Consider the following 23039-nt stretch of genomic DNA (forward strand, 5'->3'; position numbering starts at 1 on the left):
ACTGAAACTCTGGACAATATAAAGAGGTTTATTGTATTCAGAGATTCACTCAGAGTCAAAATCATTGCCAGTGTACATTTAGCAGTTGTCTCAGAGATAGTATTACTGACTCAGCTGTAGGCTGTGTACATCAGCCAGAAATAAGAATGCTAAGGAGGAAATGGGATGGGATGATGGGAAGCAAGCACAAAAATCGGTTGTATCCCTTTAGGTATCTTAGAACCCTTGATCAATATAGACTTGTGTGTATGAATTAGATAAATACTGGCATTGGACCACAGAATCTCTGTATCAAAGGGAGCCATTGGGGTAGTTATATTTATTTTTATGAAGGTTATTGATTTGTATATGCTAATTTTAAACTCTCTACTTTCCTAAAGGATTTTATTATTTGAGCTATTTTTATCATACATTTTAGGAGTTTCTATCATATATATATATACAAATAGAAACAGCTTCCACTTCTTGTTTCATAATTTATCTTGTTAATATTCATTGGTTAATTCATCTATCAAGGAAAGAATTAAATAGCAGTGCAGACAATGATCATTTTGACTTTTTTCTTGATCTCAGTGGGAACAACTTTTATTTTCACAGTAAAATACTGGCATTAGTATTGTGATATATTACATATTTCATCATATTATGGAAGTAGTAATTGATTTCTGCTTTTTTGAAATCAATAAGGAATCAGAGTTGTACTTCTTCAAAGATTTTTTTTTCAGTATAATGTAGATAATCACATGATTTTTCTCCTGAAAACCATTAATGGATAACATTTTTTGATGACTTATTTTAATAGCCATCCATATATTAAGCCAAATTTGCATCCAGGATTGAATCTATTTTGTCACAATGCCTTATTTTCCTTAATGTGGTATTAGAATATACTAATACGTTATTTAGGATTTTCAAGTTCCTATCCATAAGTAATGTTTGTTTTCTTTGTTGGGTTATCTTCACCTGGATTAGTATGTTTCCCTTATAAAATAATTTGGGAGATTTTCATTCATTTTCTATGCTCTGAAACAATATAGCATTGGAACCATATGGCTTTTGAAAGTTTAGTAGAACCTATGAAACCATCCAGGCCAGTTGTCTTTTTCATAGAAGTAGTTCCTTGGTAACCTTTCTCTGCTTATTCTGTGCATATTTATCTATTCAAGTTTTCTAACTCTGCTGGGCACAGTTTTAGGAAACTATTATTCCAACAACTTTTCCATTTAGATTTTCAGTCTTTTCAAAGAAGTGTGCCTTGTGATGTTTTCAATTTCCTTTTTATTAGTACAGTTTCCTCCTTATAATTTTTTTCCTGTATCCATTATTTCTTTGTTTAAAGTAGTTTTCAGTTTGTCTATTTTGTAGATTGTTTTCAAAAGATTTTAATGCTTGTTTCATTATGATTACTATGATTAATAATAATATCCATGGATTTTCTTTTATTTCCTTTGTTGCTTTTGTCTGTATTATTTCCCTGGTTGTTTTATTATTTCTTTGGTTTACTTTTTTCATTAACTCATTCATTTATTTTTATTCTTTTAAATTTTGTTGATAAACTTATTGTAGATATGAATTATCCTCTGATCTCTACTTTCTATCTTCTATATAGTTCTATATTCTTCTTCAGAAATTTATGATTTCTACTTGTATTTTTCCTTTCATGTATGAGTTGATAAGTAGGAAGCTCTTTTCAATTTCCAGCTGGTGGAGATTTTTTAATTTTATTTTTAATTTCAGTTTTATTGCCTTGTGATCAGAGAGTATTACTTCTAATAACTGCACTTTATGTAACTTACTAATATTTGGGGGGCCTTAAAATATAATTAATGTGTTTAATAAAGCAAAATATATTGATAAGAAAGTAGTATTTGATACATATATCAATAAGATTTACTTTATTATTTTTAACTGTTTCATATTCTTATATTTTGTCCACTGCTCTTTGTGCTGAGAATGATGTATATGTTCATGAATTATAGATAATTATAGTCTTATTTGGTGTATAAGTATTGTTACCAGTAATATCTTTGCTGTGGTTTGTGGCTTTTATTATTTAAAAAGTGTCTTTCCTCATCTCATGTAATTATTTTTGTCTTTTTTGTCTGATACCAATATTATAATTACTGCTTTGTTTCTAATTTGCCTACTTTATCTTTGCCAATTATTTTGCTTTTAAATAATTTCATTTTAGGTGGGTTTACTGTATACTACATAGTGTTGGATATTGTTCAAGAGGCAATTTGGAAATTGTTTTCTTTTAATAGGCAAGTTTAGTTATTCACACCTACCTATTCTTATGTTCCTCCATGTTTTTGCATGGCTTGATAGCTCATTTTGTTTTAGCACCACATAATATTCCACTGTCTGGATATACCACAGTTTACTTATTTATTCACCTATTGAAGGACATCTTCATTGCTTCCAAATTTTGGTAATTATGAACAAGGCTATTATAAACATCATTTGCAGGTTTTTTTGTGGCTATAAATTTTCTTTTTATTTTTTTGAATATTTTATTTATGTATTCATGAGAGACAGAGAGAGAGGCAGAGACATAGGCAGAGGGAGAAGCATGGTCCCTGCAGGGAGCCCGATGTGGGACCTGATCCCAGGACCCCAAGATCATTCCCTGAGCCAAAGGCAGATGCCAACCACTGAGCCACCCAGGTGCCCTATGGTTCTAAGTTTTCAATTCCTTTGGATAGATACCAAGAAATATGATTGCTAGATATGTTTATATCAAATATGTTTTAGTTTTCTAAGAAACTGCCAAACTGTCCTCCAAAGTGCCTGTACCACTTTGCATTCCCAGCAGAAATGAATGAAAGTTTCTTTATTTGAACTTTAGTTCCATATCTTTGCCAACATTTGGTATTGTCAATAGTCTTGATTTTGACCATTCTAATTGGTATAGAATGGTGCTTTGTTGTTTTAATTCATATTTCCCTGATGACATATCATGTGGCACACATTTTTATATGCTTAATTGCCGTGTAGATTTTTTTCTTCAGCAAGGTGTCTGCTAAAGTCTTTAGCCATTTTTAAGTCATGCTGTTTGTTTGCTTATTGTAGGTTTTATGAGTTCGCTGTATATTTTGAATGTCTCTTTCTTCCTTCCTTCCTTCTTTTTTTTCTTTTTTTTTTTTTTTTAGAGAGAGAGAGAACACACAAGTAAGGGTGGGAAGGAGGGGCAGAGGGAGAGGGAGAGAGAATCTTAAGCAGGCTCTACACCCAGCATATAGTCCACGCAGGGCTCAAACACATGGCCCTGAGATCATGACCTGAGCGAAAATTAAGAGTCAGATGTTTAACTGATTGAACCACCCAGATGCTCCTGCATAAGTCTTTTATCAGATGTGTCTTTTGAAAAGAGTTTCTCCTAGTCTATAACTAATTCTTTTGATATTGTCTTTAGGAGAAGAGAAGTTTTTAGTTTTTTTAAAGATTTTATTTATTCATGAGAGACACAGAGGCAGAGACATAGGCAGAGGGAGAAGCAGGCTCCCTATGGGAAGCCTGATGTGGGACTCTATCCCAGGCCCCAGGAACACAATCTGATCCAAAAGCAGATGCTCAACCGCTGAGCCACCTAGGTGCCCAGAAGTTTTTAATTTTAATAAAGTCCAGCTTCTTATTTTTTTTCTGCCTTATGCCAAGATATTGAATCTCAAAAGACATTGCCATACCCAAGGTCTTCTGTTTTCTCTTATGTTATCTTCTAGGATTTTATAGGTTTTTATTCTACATTTATGTCTATGATTTATTTTGAGTTAATTTTTGATCTGTATAAGGTCTATGTCAAGAATCATTTTTTTTGTATGTGAATCTCCACTTTTTTCAGCACTGTTTATTAAAGAGCCTATCTTTGCTCCATTATATTGCCTTTACTTCCTTGTCAAAGATCAATTCATTATACTTATGGGGCCATGAGGCTTAGACGTATTTCAGGAAGGAAAGGAAATGGATTTTGTTGAACACATAGTAATCTGTAGTATATGGAGTAAAAGATCATCAGAAGGAAATGTGAAAATGTCAAATGAAGAAAAATAAAATGTCACCCTTTTCACCCCCCCAAAGAATAATCAATCATTTCCTGAAAAACTAAGGTCTTAATGTTACTATTTTTCTTTCTAATTTCCATGAAAGATGTTTCTACATTTTTTAAAAATAAAACATCTTTAAAGGTGAACACCTCAAGGAATTATCAAAAAAAAAAAATCCACACCTGTTTCACTTCTTACAAGTTGAAGCAGTCTACATGGTGGAAATCTACGTATAACTTTGTACATTTTAAAATTAATTCTCTAGCTAGGAGTATTTCTGAAATGATGGGTAAAGGTGTTTTGTTTTGTTTTGTTTTGTTTTGTTTTTCAGCTTAATTCTGTGGTCATCATGAAAAATCTGGGACAGGAGATAGTGATGGGAGGTTTGTCACACTCATGCACATCAGCACTTCTTAAATTAGTTTGTCTTTCACTGGCTTTATGAATACAAAGAAAGAGTGGAGTGCATATAGGTAGACATTTAAAAATTAGAAACACTGAGTCATCCATTGTAATCTTAGTAAGAGTAATTAGGGATAGAAATAAAGAATATTTGGTAGACTTGTACTCTGTCATTTTTATTTCTAAGATTATTCCAGTTAGCGGATGACCTTTGCTAGCAAATAAGATACTTCCCCTCTCCCCACCATTGAAATGGACATTAACTTAATATTAAGCTACAGATCAGGAAGTGCCTGATGGATTTTGTATCAAAGATGCTTTTCTGTTACTAGTGGTCATTCCATTAACATATGTTATGTAAATGTAGTGATTGCTTAGACTTTATAAAATATTCATTAAATACATACAATAAATAATAGGCAATTGCATCTTCAATGTTCATACAAAAGTATGGTAAGAGATGAAATATAATCATTTTTTAAAAAAACAAACCCATTTTGATTCGACTCCTCTTTTTTCATGCATATGTTCCTTATTTAAATTTCCATTTTATTATTCAGATATTCCAATAATTTACTCTTTCATTTTAAAGTTAAATTTAAATCAACTGCTTCTTGTTTTGCATAATTCAGCATTAAACCATCAAATTTACCTACATGAAAAATCTGACAATATTATATATCACCTTGCTTGGAATGTCAGAGGTATTTGCCCCAAGGCAGAGACTAGCAGTTATGAAAAAGGGAATTTATAGAAAGGAGTAATTTTCTACAAATTTTTTAAAGATTAAAATATTGCATAAAATCACACTACTTTATTATTACTCTCCTCAGCTTTCTGACCCCCAAAGGAGTTTAATATTTATGGAAAGTACTGAACTGAAACTTTGGAGAATGATATAATCTAATTACACAGAGATGGAGGTTGACAAGTCAATGCTTTCCCTTTGGGATATTGAAGCCTGTCAGTGGAGTAGGGAAGATGACGGGAATCTGGTCTGGTCACTAAGACATACTGCCATTTGTCTCTTGGTTTGTTGTGGTACCTTAATAAAATTACTTAAACTTTCTATGTAATTTTTCTTATCTACAAAATGAGAGGAAGACAGAAAGACAATTTAAAAATGCCTCCAGATTAAGCATTCTGCAATACATCTTCATTTTATTCTCACTACCATCATTTGTTCTCCGTCCATTTAGGATCGTGTTCTGTTATCTCTATTCTAATTTTGTCTTCTATTGAGTCATTGTCATATGTTCCAGCCGTACACTTCTTGAGGGTTTTTCAAGCCTCTCCAGCCATGACCCTGTCCAGGGAAGTCTTTGCTGGTGCTATTTCCTTTGCTGAAATGTTCTATGCCCAGATAACTGCTTGGTTTGCCTGTCTCAGATTATCAAACACATGTGACCTCCTTTGAGAGGTGCTCTCTCACCAATGAATTTAAATCAAAACCCATTCCTCCTCACTAGAACTCCCTATGCTCCCTTCCTGATACTCATTCATTCTATTCGAAAATATTTTTTATGGACCAGACACTGCTTTATATAATGTGCCACATCCTGCTTTCAGGTGCTTCAGACACAGCATTTAGGAAAATGGACTTCTGCCCTTTAGGGTCTTACATTCTAGAAGGTGAGAGAGATACAAAAAATTGGAGAGAGATACAAAAATAAAAATGCCACACATTTGCATATACATCAACAGTCTGTTAATGGTGACAACTACTACTATAGAAAAAGTAAAATTATTATAGGATTATGTTAAGATATAAAAATATGTTATATTAGGATGGACTCTGTGGAAAAAAATTAATGGAAATATAATTCCCAGGAAGAATAGGAACAATGTCACATTTTTAACTACTAGAAAACTTGTTCATGTAGTTTTTAAAAAGAGAATGTCTTTTATGCCTCAATGGATATATTTATTAGAAATATATCATTATTTAAAACATCATTACTTAAAGTAAGCTGAGAATTATATCCTATAAAAAATTTAAATTTAGGATGAAATTTTTAGATATCAATCTAAAAGTACACAAGTTGAGGGCACAGGGTGGCTCAGTTGGTTAAGCATCCAACTCTTGATTTTGGCTCAGGTCATGGTCTTAGGGTCATGAGATGGAGCTCCAGTGTCCAGCTCTATGCTAAGCCTGGAGTCTGTTTGAGATTCTCTCCCTCTCCCTCTCCATCTGCCCATCCCCCCACTTGCATGCTCTGAATAAATACATAAATACACAAATAAAATCTTTTTAAAAAGTGTACAAGTTGAGTACTTAATCCTTCAAAATTCCTTTATGGAATAATATAACAAAAATGTTTTAACATCTGTATTAACTTGATCAGGGTCACAGATCTATCATGAAATCAAGTTGGTTGGGCCATAGAACTCACCCCAAAGCCAGAGCTTTCCATTGTACTAATTGCTTCTTATTAATTCCCCTCTCTTTCTCTTTCTCTCTCTCTCTCTCTCTCTCGGTTTCATTTTTCTTGGTTTTTGAGAGAGGTTAGGGAAGGGAAGAGGGAGAGAGAAAGAATCTCAAGCATGACTATGCCCAGCTCAGAGCTCCATACAAGGCTTGATCTCATGACCCTGAGATCATGACCTGAGCTGAAATCAAAAGTCAGCACTTAACTGAGGCTCCTCTAATTCCTCGCTCTTACTTTTTTTTTTTTTTTTTTTTTTTTTTTTTTTATGATAGGCACACAGTGAGAGAGAGAGAGAGGCAGAGACACAGGCAGAGGGAGAAGCAGGCTCCATGCACCGGGAGCCCGACGTGGGATTCGATCCCGGGTCTCCAGGATCGCACCCTGGGCGAAAGGCAGGCGCCAAACCGCTGCGCCACCCAGGGATCCCTAATTCCTCGTTCCTAACTGAAAATGTGTGCTCTCTCATGAATGGGCCATTTGCTGAATAATAGCATAGATATGTAAGAAATATTTTTATTTTTGAATGGATAAATATGTGAATAAGTCTAAAATTATCTCCTGATTTAAACTAAGGTGAAAATGGTTCATAGTTCTCTTATTTTTGCACTAGAACTCCCAGTCACAAACATTTTCTAAAATGCACTGAGTCAAGGGGTCAGAAACAGCCTCATGAAAAGCCATAGCATGAGGTATTTCTCAAGGAGGGCAGGCCATCCTGTAGAGTACTTGAGGTGGCTCTCAACCTAGAATGCTCCAAACAGGAATAAATAGGATCCTTTTAAGGTCAAGGTAATATGGAGGTATTAGTAATAGCAATATAAGAGGGTCTTTATGGAGTTTACAAAGACATCCAAAGATTTTTCTTTTCTTCTTTGAAGCTTTTAATACTGAAGAGTTTAAACTGTTGGGTAGACTGAAAAGAATACTGACTCAGAAATTAGGTGAGAGCAGTCATCTTGACTCTGATGCCACCATTCTTTTTCACCAATTCATATCTCTCTAAAATGAATGGGGGTCTCCTGTTCATCTCTAACATGATAAGGTTCTCCTCATCTCCTGTTTTTTCTTTTTTTTTTCTCCTGTTATTTCTAGGGCTACTAAAGTTTCTTTTTTTTTTTTAATACTGTTTTTTTTTATTTTTTTTTAAATTTATTTATGATAGTCATACAGAGAGAGAGAGAGAGAGGCAGAGACACAGGCAGAGGGAGAAGCAGGCTCCATGCACCGGGAGCCCGACGTGGGATTCGATCCCGGGTCTCCAGGATCGCGCCCTGGGCCAAAGGCAGGTGCTAAACTGCTGCGCCACCCAGGGATCCCAAGTTTCTAAATTTTTACAAAATCAGCATTTAGAAAGTGGAATTCAGCAATGGGAATTTAGTGCCTTCTAAATCAAAAGTATAATTTGACACCTTTATATGAGGATGCAAGAAGCTCGTAACCCAGATGAATGCCAAACCTATGCCTACAAGATCTGAGTTTTCTCCACTAATTATTATATTCTTAGACTAGAGCCATCATAGTTCAAAGGCAGACAGGTAATCTGAGAATGTAATTTAAATTTTCATTTAGTTATAAAACATGTATTGCAGGTCTGATATATTTCCCTGTGCCCATACATCTGTGGATATAGGATAAAGACGGTTGAGAGGGAAGATTTGAGATCTGGAGGTTAAGGAGTAGATTAGAAAATGGTATCATTTGAGGGTACCTGGGTGGCTCAGTCTTGTAAGCATCTGACTCTTCAACTTAGCTCATGTTTTGATCTCAAGGTCATGAGTCAAGCCCCACATGCCCAGGATGGTACCTATATAAGGAAGAAAGAAAGAAAAGAAAAAAAGAAAAGAAAAGAAAAGAAAAGAAAAGAAAAGAAAAGAAAAGAAAAGAAAAGAAAAAAAAGAAAAGAAAAAGAAAAAGAAAGAAAAAAAGAAGAAAGAAGAAGAGAGAAAGAAAGAAAGAAAGAAAGAAAAAAGAAAGAAAGAAAGAAAGAAAGAAAGAAAGAAAGAAAGAAAGAAAGAAAGAAAGAAAGAAAGAAAGAAAGAAAGACACCATGTGGTTGGGGGAATGGCACTAAACCAGGGAAATGAATGGGAGAGGCAACCTTGCAGTTCTCCATTTCCTTGAGGGTTTCCTCTTCCATGGAGTACTTCCCTTCCCTTCCCCTTTTCTTCTTCTCCCCATAAAGTATCTGCCAACAGAGAGAAATGGTGCTTTCTAGGACATTAAAAATTCTATTTATCTTCACTGACTGATTTTCAAGGATGATTGATGGGACACAAAAAGAAGTGATGGATATTAAAACTCAATATTACCAGTCAATCCTTTTTGCTCTATTCTGACGGATTATTTTGTACTCAATGAAACAAAGAAGAAAAATAGACATTTTCACCAGTCATTTCCCAAGTATTTTATCATTTAGGATAAACTTCATCTCTTTAAGTAAATTCAATACTATTGATGCTGTATACACATGTACTAACATAGGTAAATATATCTTTCTCCCTAATTCTATTCTTAGAGTATAATAATTAATGGAGACAATTATTGGAGTCTGATTCATGTGAATGGGTAATGGTAACCAGAAACTCTTAAAGTGCTCAGATTTTAGAATATATTTGGTTTGCCATGGAAGTTGTAATAGATGTTAATATCTAGTCTATATCTGAATATTCTTATTATTTGCCACAGTAAGAATTTACTCTGTCTTGACACCTTGATCCTGCAGTCAAAGCATTTCCTGGCATTTCATCATGTTAGTAACTGATAGACATCATACATCTTGGGACTGAAGGCTTTTCTTTCATAGCTTTGGAAGAAGATTCCCAAAGCATAAAATACCTGTGATTTATAGTATTATAATATTTTCATATTTGCTAAGAATTTTTCTTTGTTTGATGAACCTCCATCTTATTTCTAGGAATTGTGTACTACTCTGAAGACTAAGTCATAGGCCGCTAATGAGGTTCAGGACACACTACCCCAAAATATGGCATGGTGGCATATTGAATATTAAAGTGAAGGAATGTGAGAAACAGCAGGTATAGGAAAGATTCTCAGTCTCCCTTGAAGCAGGTCATAAGGCCCTCATGTGAAGGCTGTCCTCCTATACTTAGAGGAAAAGAGTTGAAGAAGGAGGGATGCTGAGAGAATCAAAACAAACTGGCCTTAATAAGTCCCCCCACCTACAGCTCCCCCATTTATCACCCTTAGGTCGTATCTTTTTGTCCTATCACATTTTTTTGTAACTTTCCACTCTTCCTCCAACCTATAAAAATAATTAGGCTTACCCACTTCTTCAGGTCTTCATTTCCTTGTGAAGACTCCAATGTCATGTAAAACTTAAATAAATGTATACACTTTCTCTTATGAATCTGTTGTGAGTCCAACTTACAGGGCTCCAACTCGGGGACCTAAGATGGCTAGAGGAAGAGATGTTTCCTCTCCTACACTAGTTAGCTGCTTACCTTACCAAGAAAGACATTGGAGTGTATGGATTATTTTCTCTTGCCCCATTATAGCTCCCTTCTTCCTATCTGAAAGTTCCCTTTTAATGCCTTAAATGACTCTGGATTCCAGGACTTTCTTCTTAAAACATTATCAATTTCTATCAGTTTTTATAGTCAGTCCTTCATGATACAATAGATGCTTCAGCCAGGGAGAAAAGCTCTGGAAAGGGAAGATGGGTGGTACACTGAATAAGAGGCACACTTTTTCTGTGGCCTCACCCAGATCATCATTACATTAATAATTTTACATTAATAATGCTAATAACTATAACAACCTTTATAACACTACACATTTTTAAAAATATGCTATATACTTTTAAGGACATCTTTTGGTTTATACAGTATTTTAAGCTATACACTTTTTTTCACAACAGATACGAAATGACATAAATCTAAAAGTAACGGCTAATAGACCAGGTATCAGAAGGAAGATTTAGGGCAATCCTGACAGGATAGAATGATGGAACAAACTCAGAAATATGAAAAGTAACAGATTAATGCAAAAGTCTTACATCTTAGTTAGAATAATCAATTTTACAGTTACAAAAGCATAGAATGAGTTGGACCTGGTACAACATCTGTTCAAATGAAAAATGACATGGAGGTTAGGATTAGGTCTACATAATTATGACTCAAGATAAAATTTAAAGGAGATGCACAGTTTAGGGCAGATTGTGACTACACTATTAAATCTCAACATGTTGCTGGTTGATTCTTTATTCTGGATTTGTGATGGTGACATGAATAAATCCACTGGCTGGATTCAGCACTCATCCAGCCTCCATGATAAACATGCTTCCATCCCAACAGAACTCTGAAATGAAGTCTGCCTGCAACTGGGGCTTCAGAGGCTTTCAAACACCTGATGGGTCAGGAGACCAAAAGCACAGTGATGCAGACAACACAGGTGCTTGCTCTGTTGACATTTACAGAACTGAATCATGCTGATTTTGTCTACGGAAGTGGTTCTCAAAATACATTCAAAGAACTGAGGGATCTGAGAGGCCTTTTTGCAAGGGTTAATGAAGTTCTATATATTCCATCTCCGTATCTGTATAAAACTGAATTTTTTTCATAAACAACCAAAACAACATACTGCAGTTTATTGAATACAGAAGCAGATAGGTAACTCCAACTGTCTTTTAAGCTAGATTATCTTTGGAAATTTTAAAATATGTAAAATACTGTCATTCTCCTCAAATTTTTTTGTTGTTCTGGAAAATATGGGTATAAAATATTATTTCTTGGGGCACCTGGGTGGCTTAGTTGGCTGACTTCAGCTCAGGTCATAATCTCAGGTTCCTTGGATCCAGTCCTGCATGGGGTTCTCTTCACAGTGAGGAGTCTGCTTCTCCCTAACATGCTCCCTCTGTGCATTCTCTCTCTCTCTCTCTCAAATAAATAAATAAATACATAAAATATTTTTAAAATGTTATTTCTTGAAATATTTTTAAATTAATATTTACTATAACTTTTTAATGTATTGCTTTAGTTTTATAAAATTTTAGTTTTAATTCATAATATGCTACATAGCAATAGAAATAACCCATAAAATAAAAAATTTGGGGGGTCCTCAATAATTGTCAAGTGAATGAAATGATTTTAAGATCAAAACGTTTGAGTACCACTCACCTAGAATAAAACCTCAGCCTTGGTTAAATAAAGGCAGTTGAAAAAAACTATGATTATTCATATATCAAATAATAATATTTTAAAGCCTATAATTAAAAATTAAACAATAGGGCTTTTGGGGCAAGACGGCAGAGGAGTAGGCTCCCCGAGTCACCCGGCCCCGCCAGCTTACCTAGATAACCTTCAAAACACCTGAACACCTACGGATTCGACCTGAGATTTAAAGCGAGAACAGCCCGAACGCTAGAGAGAGAAGGGTTTTGGCTTCTAACAAGGTGGGATGGCGGGAGGAAAAAAAATAAAGAAGGATCAGGTGGGGGGGGGGGGGCCCGCGAGGAGCCGGGCTGAGGCCGCGGCCAGAGCCTCCAGCTCCCGAGAGCCCAGCCCCGAGACGCGGGAGCTTTAAAGATCCGCCCGGATTCGTCCCGGACGAAAGGCGCTCGCAGGGAGCTCGGGCGGGATCCCAGGAGGGGCCGCGGAGCCCCCAGTCTCCCGGGGTCACTAACAGGAGGTGCGCCCGGGGGACAGCGCCCCACACCCCGCGGCCGAGCTCGGGGAAGGGCTGCAGCGCCCCGGCGGGGCCTCGGGAGAAGCCGCTGGGTCGGGGGGCTCCGGGGGAGGGGGCTGCACCTGCTGCCTTCGGGAGCCGAGGCCGGGAGCGCGAGTCCAGCGGCGCAGGCCCCAGACCCAGGGCGCGGGGGACACAGCCCAGGGCCCTGCGCTCCCCGCGGGACAGGGAGGCGGGGAGGGCCCAGGACAGCGAGGACGCTCCTGCCAGGGGCCCCGAGCTGTGCAGATCGGCGCCCCCGCCCCGGGAGCATCCAGGCCGGTGCGGACTAGGACTAGGAGCTGCGGGAGTTACTGCGGGAGCGGACTCCAGGGCTGGGGAGCTGCCGCCGCCAGTGTGGTCGTTCCTCCTGGTGTCACCTTGTGCCTGGGATGGGGCCGGGCCCCAGGGAACAGGGGCCTCACGGGGTCAGCAGCTCCCACTGAGCCCGGCACCTGGCGGGGGGGGGGCTCCCCCAGGTGCACACACCTGAGAATCAGCACAGCAGGCCGCTCCCCCAGAAGACCAGCTGGAAGGACAGGGGAAGAGCAAGTTCTGGACTGAGCAGCACTGGAAAGCTCCAGGGGAAGTCGAGGGATGTACAGTGTATAGAGCTAGAGGGTACTCATCCCCCCCCCTTTTTTTCTTTTTCCAGTACAACTTGTTTTTTATATCAGACTATAAATTTCCAATAGTTTCTCTTTTCCCACCTTAGATACAATATTTTACCACCTCTTCACTTTTAAGTTTCTTCCTTTTTGACTTTCATATTTCTACAATTACAGGTCTTAGATATATTGTCCACTTCTAGATTCCCTTTTACATACTCAACTTAAGTCTGGGAGATATACAACATATGTTTTTTGTTTTGTGTTTGTTTTCTCTGCCTCATGTTGTTCTACAATGGCGGAAGTTAATACCTTCTAAAACATGACCAGTGTGCACGCAGAAACAAGTGGTAAACCGTGCTGGTTCATTCTGTGACATTATATTCTCTCTTCATTCCCATTCTGCCCCCCTCCTTTATCTCGTTTATGTTTTGGTGCTCAATGATGGGGCCCTCTACAAGTATTGTTTTTATAAACTTGGGACTGAGCATCTTCTAACATACAGAACTTAATATACTCAGAACCAAGAGGATTTACCCTCTAATACCCCTCAGGTACACTACATTCCCCCTCCACTACAACTTCATCACCACCACCATCTCCCAGTCCCCTCCCTTTATTTATTTATTTATTTATTTATTTATTTATTTATTTATTTATGTATTTATTTATTTATTTATTATACCTGTATGATCCAGTAGATTTATTTACCATGTATGGACATTGCCCTGCACACTTTAGACACTTTAGTTCATTTAATTCTCTCATTCCTACAAGTACTGCTATTACTACTGTTATTTCCTATTTTATGCGAGAAGAAACTGAGATACTACTTTTCACACAGCCATAGTGGTGGAGCTTGGCTCTGCACATGGGCAGGCTGATTCTGGAATGCTGTCTTTTAACCAATGTGAGATCAGCTCCTAGAATGTACCTGTCAACATGTATTAGTCCATTGAGACTTTTTTTCTAAAACTTGGGTAGATTTGATGGTTTTACATGGAAAACATGATGGTGAAAATTATTAGAACAGAGGGATAGGTTGAATTGGTGGAATAAAGATCAGAGAAATAAAGATCAGAGAAAACCACTTTATAACAGCTTTTTTTATAATAACAGCTCTTCAGGGATTTAGAAAGTGAGCTGCTCTGTTTTCTTGCATGTACGTATATCTTTGACTTAGGGGCTGTATGGAGAAGAATGTGTAAAGCATCTTCCTATCATTTTTAAGCAGTTTCTGTTTCACTCTGCACTGAACAAAATGGTTTAGACTAGAAGGAAGAACTCACTACAAAAAGAATCAGAAACAGTACTCACTGCCACAGAGTTACAGAATTTGGACTACAATTCCATGTCAGAAAGCCAATTCAGAAAAACAATTATAAAGCTACTGGTGGGGAATCCCTGGGTGGCTCAGTGGTTTAGTGCCTGCCTTCAGCCCAGTGCGTGGGCTGGAGTCCTGGGATCCAGTCCCACATTGGGCTCCTTGTGTGGAACCTGCTTTTCCCTCTGCCTGTGTCTCTGCCTCTCTTTCTCTCTCTCTGTGTCTTTCATGAATTAATAAATAAAATCTTTTTTTAAAAAAAAAGCTACTGGTGGCTCTGGAAAAAAGCATAAAGGATTCAAGAGACTTCATGACTGTAGAATTTAGATCTAATCAGGCCGAAACTAAAAATCAACTAAATGAGATGCAATCCAAACTAGAGGTCCTAACGATGAGGGTTAATGAGGTGGAAGAAAGAGTGACATAGAAGTCAAATTGATGGCAAGGAACAAACTGAGGACAAAAGAGGAAAAACAATCAAGAGACCATGAGGAACGGTTAAGGGAAATAAATGATAGCCTCAGAAGGAAAAATCTACATATAATTGGGGTCCCAGAGAGCACTGAGAGGGCCAGAGGGCCAGAACGCATATTTGAACAAATCATAGCTAAGAACTTCCCTAATTTGGGGAGGGAAACAGGCATTCAGATACAGGAGATAGAGAGGTTCCTCCCAAAATCAATAAAAACCATTCAACATCTCGACATTTAATAGTGAAACTTGCAAATTCCAAAGATAAAGAGAAAATCCTTAAAGCAGTGAGAGACAAGAGATCCCTAACTTATATGGGGAGAAATATTAGATTAACAGCACATCTCTCCGCAGAGACCTGGCAGGCTAGAAAGGGCTGGCAGGATATATACAAGGCACTAAATTAGAAGAACACACAGCCAAGAATACTCTATCCAGCAAGGCTCTCATTTAAAATAGAAGGAGAGATAAAGAGCTTCCAAGATAGGCAGAAACTGAAAGAATAGGTGACCACCAAACCAGCTCTGCAAGAAATATTAAGGTACAAGATACTGTACATAGAAAACCCAAAAGACTCCACCCCAAGATTGCTAGAACTCCTACAGCAATTGGCAATATGGCAGGATACAAAATCAATGCCCAGAAGTCAGTGGCATTTCTATCCACTAACAATGAAACTGAAGAAAGAGAAATTAAGGAGTCAGTCCCATTTACAATTGCACCCAAAATCATAAGATACCTAGGAATAAACCTCACCAAAGAGGTAAAGGATCCATACCCTAAAAACTACAGAACACTTCTGAAAGAAATTGTGGAAGACACAAAGAGATGGAAAATTATTCCATGCTCATAGATTGGAAGAATATTGTGAAAATGTCAATTCTACCCAGGGAAATGTACACATTTAATGCAATCCCTATCAAAATACCATGGACTTTCTTCAGAGAGTTGGAACAAATAATCTCAAGATTTGTGTGGAATCAGAAAAGACCTCGAATAGCCAGGGGAATATTGAAAAAGAAAACGAGAACTGGGGGCAACACAATGCCAGATTTTAAGTTGTACTACAAAGTTGTGATCATCAAGACAGTCTGGTACTGGCACAAAAACAGACACATAGATAAATAGAACAGAATAGAGAACCCAGAAATGAGCCCTCAATGCTATGGTCAACTAATATTCGACAAAGCGGGAAAGACTATCCACTGGAAAAAGGACAATCTCTTCAATAAATGGTGCTGGGAAAATTGGAAATTTTTTTTTTTTTTTAACAGACCGATGCCCAGAGAGGTCATGGTCACAAAGCTCCCAGGAGACAGACACCACTAAACCTGGGTCTCCTGATTTTTAGTGACATGTGCATCTCACATACATGTCCCAGCTTGGTTTTTGCAAGACTAGATTTTTGAGGCACAGAGCTGAGTAAGTACATAGACCTGGTGTCCAGCAGATGTTTGAGGCTCCCCTCTGAAAACCAGAGAGGTGCTTACTTATAGGGCCACGTGTTTTGCTTCCCACCCCCTCAGTCTGGTACTGGCATCAGTACTCACTGATGATTTGGTGGCTCCTTTGAGACTGAAGAATGAAACTAGACCATTCTCTTGCACCATACACAAAGATAAACTCAAAATGGATGAAAGATCTCAATGTGAGACAAGAATCCATCAAAATCCTAGAGGAGAACACAGGAACACCCTTTTTGAACTTGGTCACAGTAACTTCTTGCAAGATACATCTATGAAGGCAAGGGAAACAAAAGCAAAAATGAATTATTGGGACTTCATCAAGATAAGAAGCTTTTGCACAGCAAAAGAAACAGTTAACAAAACTAAAAGACAACCTACAGAATGGGAGAAGATATTTGCAAATGACCTATCAGATAAAGGCCTAGTACCCAAGATCTATAAAGAATTTATTAAATGCAACAGCAAAGAAACAAACAATCCAATCATGAAAAGGGCAAAAGACATGAACAGAAATTTCACAGAGGAAGACATAGACATGGCCAACAAGCAGATGAGAAAATGCTCTGTATCACTTGCCATCAGGGAAATACAAATCCAAACCACAATGAGATACCACCTCACACCAGTGAGAATGAGGAAAATTAACAAGATGGGAAACAACAAATGTTGGAGAGGATGTGGAGAAAGGGGAACCCTCCTGCACTGTTGGTGGGAATGTGAACTGGTGCAGCCACTCTGGAAAACTGTGTGGAGGTTCCTCAAAGAGTTAAAAATAGACCTGCCCTACGACCCAGCAATTGCATTGCTGGGGATTTACCCAAAAGATACAGATGCAGTGAAACAGCAGGACACCTCCACACTGATGTTTCTAGCAGCAATGTCCACAATAGCCAAACTGTGGAAGGAGCCTCAGTGTCCATCGAAAGACGAATGGATAAAGAAGATGTGGTTTATGTATACAATGGAATATGACTCAGCCATTAGAAACGACAAATACCCACCATTTGCTTCAACGTGGATGGAACTGGAGGGTATTATGCTGAGTGAAATAAGTCCATCAGAGAAGGACAAACATTATATGGTATCATTCATTTGGGGAACATAAAAAATAGTGAAAGGGGAAAGGAGAGAAAATGAGTGGGAAATATCAGTGAGAGTGACAGAACATGAGAGACACCTAACTCTGGGAAACAAACAAGGGGTAATGGAAAGGGAGGTAGGTGGGGGGGTCGGAGTGACTGGGTGATTGGCACTGAGGGCGGCACTTGACGGGATGAAATAAATATTTTAAAATATACAAAATATTTTAAAATATACAAAAAAAGTAACAACAAACAAATAAATAAATAAAAATAAAACAATTGATAAGCTCGCTTCATCAAGGTATCTAACTCTAATTTCAGATCTCTGTTTTGCTTCTTTCTCATTTCCTTTTTTCTGCCTTCTCTTCTCTGCATCTCTATGTCATATATTCATGGCTATTATGTTGATGTGTTTTCCTTTCTCATTTTCATCTTTCCCTTTCCCCTCACTTTTTCTCTCTTCCACACACACCTGTTTCCATTCTTTTATTTTTTTAAGATTATTTATTTATTCATGAGAGAGACAGAGACATAGGCAGAGGGAGAAGCAGGCTCCCTGCAGGGAACCTGACACGGGACTCAATCCCAGGACCCCAGGATCACTCCCTGAGCCAAAGGCAGATACTCAACCACTGAACCACTCAGGCATCCCTGTTTCTCCCCATTCTTACCTTTCTTATCTTCGGAAGGAGATTTCACTACTACCTCAAATGCACATAATATCAAATTATGTAATTAAAAATAAATGCTTTGTTTAAAAAATAAAATTTTAGTATATTTCTATCAGATCTCTCTCTCTACTCTTTCCTCAGGATAAATAAAATTAATATTTCTGAAAACCAAAAAAAAAAAAAAAAATCCACCCTGCTAAATTTCTAACTTATACTTTAATGTAATGTTTGAGTTTCTCTTTAGAAACATTTTTAACATTCCTAGAAAAAAAATGTAAAGAGAAAACAAGTATTTATTTATTTGTTTGTTTGTTTATTCATTCATTAAAAGATTTTATTTTTTATTTGAGAGAAAGAGAGAGAGCACACAAGCAGGTTCCCTACCAAGCAGGGAGCTGGACACGGGGCTCAATCTCAGGACCCTGAGATCATGACCTGACGTGAAGTCAGACGCTTAACTGACTGAGCTACCCAGGCACCTCTCATTTACTTATTTTAAAGAGGAAGAAAGAGAGTAAGGTCGGGGGGAGAGGGAGGAGGAGCTCTGGGAGAGGGAAAGAGAATCTTAAGCAGGCTCCACACCTGGGCAGAGCTCTACATGAGGCTTAATCTCACAACCCAAATATCATGACCTGAGCCAAAATCAAGAGTCTAATGCTTAACCAACAGGCGCCCTGAGAAAACAATCATTTAAAATATATTTTTTATTTATGAAATGGGAAATGAGGAGTTTATGTGTGAAGAATAAGTGAAATATGAAGAAAAAAGGAAGAGATTACTCTGACAAAGTCTAAAACCAGGGGCTTATTAAAAATCAATACTTGTTTTTTTTAAAGTCTTCTTCTGAAATGATTTCTTTGATTTCTCCCAGAGAGAGGGTACATGCCAGGGAGAAACACTGCAGTGGGTTATGGCTAGAAAATTTGAGGCTACTTTATGACAGAAGTTAAATTTGAAGCTTGTTTTAGCTTTGTGTTGAAATTCCATTCTGTTGTTCCTTTTCTTTACTGAAACTATGTTATATATAAAATGCTGGGGCATTCTACTGTGTAGACCCACCCTGAAATGGAAGCTAGTTGCCTATGGATGATGGCAGCCTTAGGAACTGATCGCAAAACTGAGACCAGTGAAGTAGCTACTGATGGAGGTTGACCCAGGGAAATTTAAGTCACCTTTGGAATCACCAAAGGATCCTGCCTTCACACAGTGTGTTGTGCTGGGGCTTAAACCATTAAACTGAGAGATTTTCTGACTCCTAGCCCAGGTATTTTAACTACCATTATATCACATCAATTAGTGTCTTCTTCTACTAGATGTCAAGTTAAATTCAAAGCTAACCTAGGTCAGGGATAAGGATCCTATTTTTCTTTTGTAACCATATTGGTTTTATCCATTATTAAATGTGATTCTAAAGGTAGTAGGTGTTTGGTAAAGACTGGTGACTGATTTGCCACTGATAATAGATGAATACATCAAATCTTTTGAAACCAATAATTCAAAGAGATGGATGTTTAGGTTGTAATATTAAACTCAACTCTCAGTGTGGTGGAATAGTTAAGAAGTATTAGAGGATTGAGACATTTTCTGGATTTGAGTCTTGACTCTGGTATATACATGTTTCTGTCTTTGAGAGAGTCAGGAAATATTTTCTTTGGTTTCTCAGTTGTCTCATTTGTAAAGCAAGGTTATTAATAATATGTATAATGGGTTGCTATAAAAAGTAATACATATAAAGAACTTAAACTTGTGAGTGGGCAATTCTAAACTCTCAGTGACCATTATTTATCAAGATTTTTAAAACTCTTTTATGTGGAATGATTTATACGATTTCTCTTTTCCAATATTGCATTGTGATCTAAGGGTCAAATTAGTTAGAATACAATGTTTTTGTAAACTATGACTCACATATGTTCATATGATACTATCCCATCTGTTTGAAATATAATATTTCAATCAACTGGTGTTTTGCTTTTATGAGTACACTATGTTTCATAGTCCTTGTATTATCTTGGGAATGCCTGTTGTTCATTTATTTTTGTTGTTGTTGTTGAATTAATGAGTTAGTAGAAGAGAATATAATCAATGCACTGGTTTCTAACATTGTTTCAATCAGATTACACTAAAATGAAAAAAAAAAAACAACTGTGTGCGCCTAGAATATGCGCAACCAACCCTGCTTACTTGGTTAGGGTTATTTTCTGTTATTTGCTCTTCTCAGTATATAAATTGCAACACTACTAGTATAGCATCCAACTCTCTGGAGCAAAAGGTAAGTGAATTAAGAAGAAATAACCAGCAAACTGGCATTGATATTCATGAGGATAGCGAGCACTGGCACGTGAAATCTCAAAGACAGGCTGCACTTCCCTCTATAAACAGTGACACAGTAAGAACTACCTGGAAATTGTCCAGGATTTGATAGAAAGATCATTGAGTAATAGTGTCAAGAGAGCGGAGTTCTCAGAATGGCTAATGCTAGCTCATTAATACAGACAAATCACAGTAACAGCTCTCATTCAATTTCTTTAGTGCTAATCCACAAGGGCCATACTAGATATATTGCTAATTTTTGTTCTTCTATACTTTTATTTAACAAACAATTACACTACACTTAGGTACTCTGTTAAGTTTTGGGAACACAGAGTTGAAATAGGTAAACTCTTCGAGGAATTCACAGCAGAGTAAAGGACACTAAATGTTATGATAGTTAATCACAAGTTCTTATTTAGGCGAGGAAGAGAGACATACAATATCATCTCAGAGGTGAGTAATTATTTTTCTGATGGGAAGGGGAAACCTGAATCTTGAATGGTGAATATGTGTTAATAATGTGTATAGAGTAGGAACTAGTAGAGACTTCCAAGCAAAGGAAACAGCATGCTCAGGAGTTCCAAAGGCTCAGGCAACATGCTACATTTAGGAATTTCTAGTCCTCCAGTATAGAGCCCAGGGTATGGAAGAGCCAGATGGAGGATAGAGAGAAAAGCCATGGTCATATTACCAAGGGCCCATTATGCCATGCTAAACATTAGAAAGCAATGGGTAATCATGAAATGATATTTTTAGAGGGAAGTGACATATTCTAAATTGCATATTGAAAACAAAACCCATAGCAAAAATGAAGCAATAGATATGAAGTGGACTTACTGGGTGCAAGGATGCCTGTTAGGAAACTGCTGTGGGAAAGCAAAGTAAGAAAAAATGAAGGCTTGACACAAGACTCCAGCAGCGAAGATGGGAAGGGAAGAATGGAATTGATAAAAATTACAGGAAGATAATTTGCTGGAAATTAGAGACTGATTAAATGTATGAGATGTGAAAGGTAGTTATTTTTCTAGGTGAATGATGTGGTACCCTTTGTTGGGAGGTCACAGGAGAGGGAAAAGGTAGAAAAAGAGGATGGATTTCCATATAGGATAGGTTCAGTTCAAGGTTCCTGTGAATTTATAATGGAAGACATCCATCAAAAACTTGGACATGAATCTAGAAATCATAAGAAAATTCCTCATTTTTCAAATAATATTATAACTCAATTTACAAAAAAAAAAAAGAAAAACTAAGAAAAAACTTTAGTGTTAACTGTATGCTAATCACTAGTCTATGAATCATTGAAAAAATATCATTTAAGTATTTGTTATATGTATTGCTCTTGCTTTGAAGTAGCTCATTAACTCAAAGAAATATGAGACTTGTCTAATAATTAACCCACAAAACAGGAAATCAGAAATGCAAAAGAAATGTTCAATTTTTAAGTCTTTAATGTGTTTATGGATACCTTTCAGTCACCTTTACCCAGACAAAATTGGTACTTTTTCAATTTAGAGCTTTGTTTCCTTCCCACTCTATCCTAATCTTTTTGTATGGCATCTTGTATGATCACAACACTGCTCATATCCTGTATAACCTAGAGGTAGACGGGGGATTCAGGGCTCTTCCAAAGTTTTACAAACCAACTATTGCCAGATAATAGCCTCCTGAATAGCCTACCATGAATCCCTCCTAAGCTTTTTCTCCCTTTGCTGCCATTGTCCTTCTGTTCAACAATGACTAATAAATAACAATCAAGTCATTTTTCCTTCTTACTATGTCAACCCTTAATTATTGCATTAACTTTTATTACATGTATAATTAAAAAGTGAAATAGTACCATTGATATATGTGAAAAATATATGAACCTGAATCATTATAAAAATATGGGTGCTCTAAGACATTTAATTAGGACTGCGTAAAGAATGAAGAGCTATGTATAGGAGTGATTTATTAATTGGACTTATTTGTTTCTATTACAATGTTCATGGTGATTCTTATGATATAAAATCTAATTTGAAAACAGATGATAATATTTCCTAACTTGAACTACTTGAATCATACATAGGGTTTATCATAAATCCCCCATGTAAAACTCATTGCATATTGAATCAATTCCAAACTTTCTGGTTTGATGCTCAAAAATCCTTCCTAATGTGATAGATTGAATTTGAACATAAAACTGTGAACTCCACACCTGTGGTTTGGCTCCAGCCATGTCTCTTATGTGCCTATTTCCTTCTCTGTTCTAAACTCAACATTTAGCTCTGTTTTTTCCTAGTCTCTGAGAACTTCCCTGATCCTTCCAGTCTTCGGTAATTCTAAATACCTTAAGCATTTATTCTCTGTCTCCTTTCCCACTTTCTTCAATTATCCATGTCTGTTTCCCCAAGTAGCCTATGAAGGAGTGAGGGGGGAGAGGTAAGTGGCTTTAGCAGTGAACCGGGAATAAGTTAGACCTTGCTTGCCAGTTGCAGACACATTGTATGTTTTCCCAACTTTCAATAGTATTATTGGATAGATATTAGTATTTGTGGATAATTAAATACAAGGT

At 37.1% G+C, this 23039-nt stretch overlaps 1 protein-coding gene across 8 annotated transcripts in view; it reads right to left on the reverse strand.

Annotated features, from left to right (window-relative positions):
- Positions 1–23039, reverse strand: part of RIT2 (Ras like without CAAX 2) — a 476484-nt gene that overhangs the window by 316247 nt on the left and 137198 nt on the right. The gene's annotated exons all lie outside the window — the stretch shown is intronic.

The sequence above is a fragment of the Canis aureus genome, chromosome 6, assembly GCF_053574225.1.
Source record: "Canis aureus isolate CA01 chromosome 6, VMU_Caureus_v.1.0, whole genome shotgun sequence".
NCBI lineage: Eukaryota > Metazoa > Chordata > Mammalia > Carnivora > Canidae > Canis > Canis aureus.